General features: G+C 38.3%; 1 non-coding gene across 1 annotated transcript; it reads right to left on the reverse strand.

Moving 5' to 3' along the window:
• Positions 1 to 5,356: 5,356 nt before the first annotated feature.
• LOC131147342 (small nucleolar RNA R71) lies at positions 5,357 to 5,462 on the reverse strand. Its single transcript, XR_009134731.1, has one exon. It is a non-coding gene; the product is annotated as a small nucleolar RNA R71 (small nucleolar RNA).
• Between the last annotated feature and the right edge of the window lie 1,567 nt (positions 5,463 to 7,029).

Here is a 7,029-nt window from a genome sequence, read left to right on the forward strand (position 1 = left end):
TTTTCAAAGAGACAATAGCATGCTAGGCGACTGCTTGAACATGCCAGGCGCCTAGGTGGTCATGCCAGGCGACTGTCTTAGTTCTAGTAAGCGACTGCCAGTGTTCTGTGTTGTGAGTTTGTTCTATGATAGGCGACTGCCAAGTCGTGGCAGGCGACTGCCACTCGAACGTTGGCTTAAAAACTCTCAACGGGAAGATTTTTTAAATAAAGTTTTTGGACACTATTATTTTGAAAAACTTAGAAACTACTTCAAGGAAACTTTGGGGGTAAGGAATTACTTTTAAACATCTATAAATAGTCCCAAACTTCAAAGGTTTGAGATACCAAGAAATTTTTCAAGCAATCAAAGTTCTCAAAGGCTCTCAAACTCTCTTGTGTTCAACTACTGAATTGCTACTGATTCGCTACTGATTCAAACTCCGAAGTAAAGCTTTCAAAGTAAAAATCTTTCAAGTTCTAGAAGATATTTGGTGATCTATATTAAGTATTGAGCTTCAAATTCTTTTATATTTGAATTACTTTGAAGTATTATTGTGCTGAATGCTGTACTAACCTACTCTGCTGTGAGAGTGTTTACTTGTACACAAAATCTTCTTTATCTTCGTTCTTATTCATAGACGACTCAGGGCTGTTGAATCGTTGGACCAAATGAGGGAATATTGTTTGGAGAGGCAGGCTCTAGCCTAACGGAAGGAGTGTTTGTAATCGGTATTGTTCCACCCGTCAACGGAACTGAAGTAGTGAATCCTTTGGTGATTTGCCAAAGGCAAGCACGTAGGCTGGGTATAAGCCGAACCTCGTAAAATCTTGTGTCTCTCTTCTTCCTTACTCTTTACTTTTTCAGCAACACTTACAACCTACGTGTATGTTTTTTAATTGTTAATTCTAAGTGTATAGTTGTTAAATAGGCTGGAGGATAATTTGTTTTTGACTTGATCAGCATTGATTGTGAAAATCGAAAGGGACTACATTGGTTAATCAACCTAAACTTATTAATCTGAAAGTTTGTTTAAAAACTAAACACAAAGAAAAATTGTGAGTTTGGAATAAACACAGGGCTTACATAAATTCAGCGTGCTTTACAATTCATTACAGGGCTATTAAGACAAAGATTAAGTTTTTGATTGGTTGTGGTTGAAGTGTTTTTATATTTACTTGTTGTGATTGTTGATATAAAAATAAAGAATTAAAATTGAAATAATTTTAAAATTCCAATTCACCTCCCCCCCCCCTTGGGAAGCTATCCTAATTTCACCTTGAATCGTCCAAGAACTACAAAAAATATGAAGTAAACACTGCGTACAAGAACACTTTCAAATAGAGCAGATTAGTACAAATTCATCATTATGTACTTCAAGAATTTAAATATCACGATGAAATAGAATTGAAGCTCAAGTATAGAATTCACAAATATTCTTCTTAGGTGAGGATTAGCAATAGGAATAGATTTGGAAGATCAGCTCTTTGAGAAATTCAGCAATATCAGCTGGGCAAAGATTTGAGCAAGAGAGAACAGCTGGTTTGCAAGATAGCTTTCAGCAGATTTTTCAATTCCTTGGCTCTTGGTATAATTTGATTTGTAAAACCATGTATTTATAGAGGTTTTAAGAAGAGTTTCCTTATTCCTCACTTTGCTTGGAGTGTCCCCCAAGTTTTTAAAACGCTTACCTTTGAAAAACTAATTTTTAGAAATTTTCCATTAAGTTCAAAAATTCAAATTCTCGTAGAGTCAGTTGGCTGGACAGGCGACTGGGTAAATAATTTTCACTGGGTCGGCCGGCTGGACAAGTGACTAATAGCATTTTGTCTATCAAAAAACAAATTCACATAAATCGTCAGTCGGCTGACTCAACCACATTCAAAATTGTCAATTGGCAGGGCTTGTCAGTCAGCTAACTAATTTTAGTTCAAACTGTCAGTCGGCTCGGTAGTTATTCATTCTGGTGTTTTGTTAGTCGGCTGGCCAATATTAGTGTGTTCTGGTCAGTCGGCTGACCAGTCCATTTTCTAAAAAACTTCCATTTTTTATTTTTAAACTCTTTTGTTATTTGAAAGACTTAAATGTAACTTGTCCAAAACATTTTCTAGGGTTTTAAAAATCTAGTCTCTAAGTCCATATTCAACCCTAAAAGAGTTTCAAAATTATTTCAAAAGATATTTAAAATTTGAAGCACTTACATAAAGACTTCTATGACTTTGAACATTCTTGGCGCTTGAGTCTTCATGTTTGCCTTTTCTTTGAACTCTCTTGCTTTGCTTTCTTTTGCCTCTTGTTTTTCTTCAAGGTTTGATATTCTTTTAAGCTTTCTCTCATATTTTTCAAACTTGAAAATATCATCTTCATACTTTAAGCTTCATATATCATCCTTCTTTGAAGTATAAGCTTGCAATTGATCCTTGATCTTGCATTTACATGCTTGATCCTTGTGAGTCCTGAAATATCATTACTCAACCAAATATGTTAAGTTTCACTTGTTTGTTAGCATCAAAATAGGATGTTAAGCCTTATAAGGCCAACAACACAAAGTAGGGTCAAATGTAAACCTAACCGAACTAGGTTCCAAATATCCAAAATTTAGAATATAGGCGGGCTGTTCTAGGAAAAATCATGCGGCCATTTCAATCTAAAACTAAAATCTTGCAAGCTAAGGAAATGGGACTTGGAGGGTTCGCCTAATTCGATCTAAGTTCTGATACCAAGATGAAGTAGGACGGGGTAGGCTTACCTATATCCTATGATTCAACCCTCACAAGCACATACACTCAAAGAACATTAAATTAAGAATTTAATTAACTTTCATAAACACCATAAATCATAAAACATTTCACATGTTGTGGGAATTTTGAAAGGGTGTATGATGTTGTTCTAAAACAAGTCCCAATTGGTTATTTCACAAAGGAAGCAAGTTGAAATTACAGTAAAGATGTTATTTCAATGTTTCGAGAAATAAGTTCTATGTTTAGCACAGCAGTATTCCACAATTGATTTAGATTAGCAAGCAGTAATATTGGAAGTCTAAAGATTCACATATGCTATTCAAGTTTGGAATTTCAAAATTTCAAGCAAAGGGTTTATTGATGAGTCCTAAAAATGCATGATTTTAGACCCTCATCTACCTTTGTTTATCCTTATTTTATTATTTATTTACCCATTATTATCATTGTTCGAAGCTATGCAAGGTTTGTTGGTCCTTTTAGGAAATACAGGTTAAAACCAAGGAGTTAGGTATACGAGAAGCTAAAGGAGTATTTGGAGTACAAAAATCTCAAAGTAAAATGTTTAACCAAACCTCCAAAGCCTCAAATCATCATAGAAAAGGAAGTCTTTGCTCGATCAAGTGGTACGACTAGCAACACAAGGGGTGACCTAGTCTTCAATTGCAGACTTTGAAGTTCAGACTAAGATCGAAATGCTGCAAGGGTCAACTAAGTGATAGACCATGTGACCCTCAAGGGAGACTAAGGTGAGATGCTGAACTCTCCTGAGTCAAGAAATACTGAGAGCATTGACCAAGTGGTTGACCAAGAGACCTTGAGGGGCGACCATGTCAAGTTCCCGAGATTTTTTGAAAATCGAGATTCTGCAAGTCTCAACCATCAACCCAACCAGCAAGACCCTGAAGTGCAACTTAGTTGAAGACACTGAAGATTTGAATTCTTGATTTCCCGCGAGTCTCAACCAGGGTGCGCACAAGGGAAGCATGGGAGCAACTTGGTCAATGGCGATGATCTTTTGCGTGAGATTTGTTGCAAACTTTCCTAAAATGAAAATCAAATCTGGTAAACCCTAAAGCCTATAAATATTTGATACAAACATGAGTTCTAGGTTCCTCTTTCGCCTATTTTAGGTTAGTGATAGACCTAGAACACCATTGAGAGCCATCACTCTATTGCAGGGACAACCATTAGTGAGAGACGACTCGAATAACAAGGAGTGATTTTTATTTGCTTTCTTAGATTAGATGATCATTCAGCTGTATGGACAATCGTTAGTGACGGACGATTCGAAAACAAAGGCTTGATCTTTTTACTTGCTTTCTCTTTACTTTTTTCATTTACATGCTTTCAATTTATTATTTTTTATTTATTGATTGGTTATGATGAAAGGTTGTCTATAAGGATAAGAACTATTACAGTTTCAGTCAAGTAGAAGTAGTTGGCTACGGATCCACGGAGGTGATCGCTTGATCGTTGAGACAGGGTATACTCTGGCTCCCAATTGTGCTCCAGACAGTTAGTGCACCCTTGCTACCTTGTGCCCTCGACTGACCCTCTTCCACTTTGGCTTGAGAAGCTCAAGTTACTACTCTTATGTACACCTGGTTGAACGTAGTTAGAGGCACGGCGTCCAGCGTCTGATTCATATCCAAGCATCGCTTTGTAGGAGTATGGTACTTTAGCTTTTACTTGCTTTCCATTTGTTGATAGAAACACACTCATTGCAAAAATACCACTTTTTTCACTTTTCTTTATCACGAGGCATTAATAAACTAATTGAGAAAAGGTTTACAAGTGCATGATTTAGTCTCTGTAGATCGACACCCGACTTCGCCACTTTCTACTGAACTTGGGATTGTTAGGTAGTATAAATATAATTTTTGGTAATTGAGGACCCAAACCTTGGCAAGCATACCAAATTTTGGTGCCGTTGCTGAGGACTAGGGTAAGGTTGTTGGCCAATTTCTCTCTTAGTATATTATTGTTTTGTTTGTATATGTTTTATTTTTGCTTTTATTTTCCTATTTATATATTGAAGTTTTGAATCTTAATGCTTAAAGTGTGTATGTTTTGTTTGTGTTCTTTGAAGCCCGAGATAGTTCCCATAAATCTCGAGATTGAAAAATCTCGTAATGCCTTTAGGAAACCTACTTGTAATCCAGAGATAGTTGAGTTGTTTGGGCCAAAAGCCATAGTCAAACAAAACCCACCAATTCCTGCTGAACAAATCCCAGAACCCCGAGCTCCTTGCCTACCTGTGGTGGGAGAGCAACCCCTTTGGCCTCATAAGGACTACTTTGTACCTAATGTATACACCTCTCCATCTTGCATTCGGTTCTCGGATGTACAGGTGGTGCAATTTGAGATAAATACTTCCATCATCTCAATGCTGCCCACCTTTCATGGGAATTCTATAGAAAATCCTTATCAACATCTAGATGAATTCTTGGAAATTTGTTCCACCATCCGTATACCTAATTTTAGTGATGATGCTCTCCGTCTTAGACTCTTTCCATTCTCTCTAAAGGATAAAGCCAAATACTGGCTGACGTCCTTAGTACCAAACTCAGTGGCCAACTGGGCCACCAAGCAACACGAATTCCTAAAGAAGTACTTCCCGATTGAGAAGACTAACCAGCTTCAGAAAGCCTTCACGAGTTTTTCACAGATGGTTGGGAAACTTTTCTTTGAGACCTGGGAGCGATTTAGGGATCTACTCTGTAAATGTCCACATGATTAGGTCTCTAAGTGGAAATTGGTGCAGACCTTTTATGAAGGATTAATGGAGAGAGATAGGTCAACAGTTAATGCATCATGCGAAGGTACTTTCCTCACCAAGCACAAGAATGGGGTCTAGGTTCTCTTTTAGAACCTAGCTGAGAATTTGCAACAACACATTGTTACTTCTCGTAGACCCCCTAACCCATCCACTTCCAAACCTATGGGAGTTTACGAGTTAACTTTAGACCATGACCTCATACCCACTCTGCACATCATATCTAAAAAGCTAGATCAGTGCTTGTCCTAAAGGTAACAATAGAAAAATAAGACTTATGCAAAAGTGTGTGCAATATGTTCAGACCCTTACCATTCATATCACAATTTCCCACATGCGCCATCCCAGCTTGAGCTTGTGCAGGAAGAAGTTAACCCCACCCGTAATTGGTACGATAGGCTGTCAAATTACAGCTACTCTAATACATAACACCCTAGGTGGAGACAACATCCCAAATTCTTCTGAAGGCAGCAAGCTCCAGGTTTACAATCACAAGACCTCCATAAGCCCCAGATGCTCAACCCCCTCGCCCTTGCAATTACTCTCAGAATCATCCCACATTTGCCCTTAGATCTTCATCATTTCAGCAGCCACCTCTTCCTCAAGCCAAATACGATTCTTTCTAGGAGACAGAGCTGAAAGCCTTAAAGGACATCGAGGTTGACCGTCAAATAGATTAGCAACTCCTTCACTCTCACTCCTAATATATTGCAAAGTTAGAAACCACCATAGGGCAACTAGCTACTACCTTGAGCCAGAGAGACGAGGGTAAGTTTCTGAGTCAGCCCTTAGTGAACCACAAGGGACAATACCGGGTCGAATGTGAATCGGATGCTAGTACCTCGTCATATAATGAGCAGGCCCAGGAGGTGATCGCTATTCCAAGTAGTAGGATGGTGAATGAAAGTGTTAAGAAGCAGTTGAGCAAGGAAGAGGAAGAGGAGGAAGAAGGAATCAAACTAAAAGTTGAAATGTGCACCACTTCCTCCTCCAGTGTGATGGAGAATCCTTAGATCCCCAAAATTGATACTAAAGAGACCAACCCTCACTACGCCCCTCATAAGGATTTCCCTGTCTCTCCAGTATCATCCCCTATAGTAACTCATACAAGCTCATTGTTTAGGAAGGAGGCTTCCAATGAGTCCATCTGAGACATATTCAAACAATTAAAGATCAACAAGCCTCTCTTAGATGATATCTAGCAAACATCTTCTTTCACTAAGTTCCTAAAGGACTTATACACACAAGAGCATGAGTCAAGGATGCAAATGGATGGATTAGGAAAGTAGGCTGAGCACATGATATTAATAATATTATAGCATCTCATTCCAAAATTAAATGAACCCGTCTCACCCACTATTTCATTTGTAATTGGTGATTAAACCATTGAGGGGGCTCTATTAGTTTTAGGGTCGAGCGTGAACATCCTCTCGTACTTGACTTACCCAAAACTTAACCTAGCAGAGCAGAAGCTCACCCTGGTCACATTGTATCTTTCTAATCGATCTAGAAAGAAGCCCTGGGGTGTGGTAG

The sequence above is a fragment of the Malania oleifera genome, chromosome 1 (genome assembly GCF_029873635.1).
Source record: "Malania oleifera isolate guangnan ecotype guangnan chromosome 1, ASM2987363v1, whole genome shotgun sequence".
Taxonomy (NCBI): Eukaryota; Viridiplantae; Streptophyta; class Magnoliopsida; order Santalales; family Ximeniaceae; genus Malania; species Malania oleifera.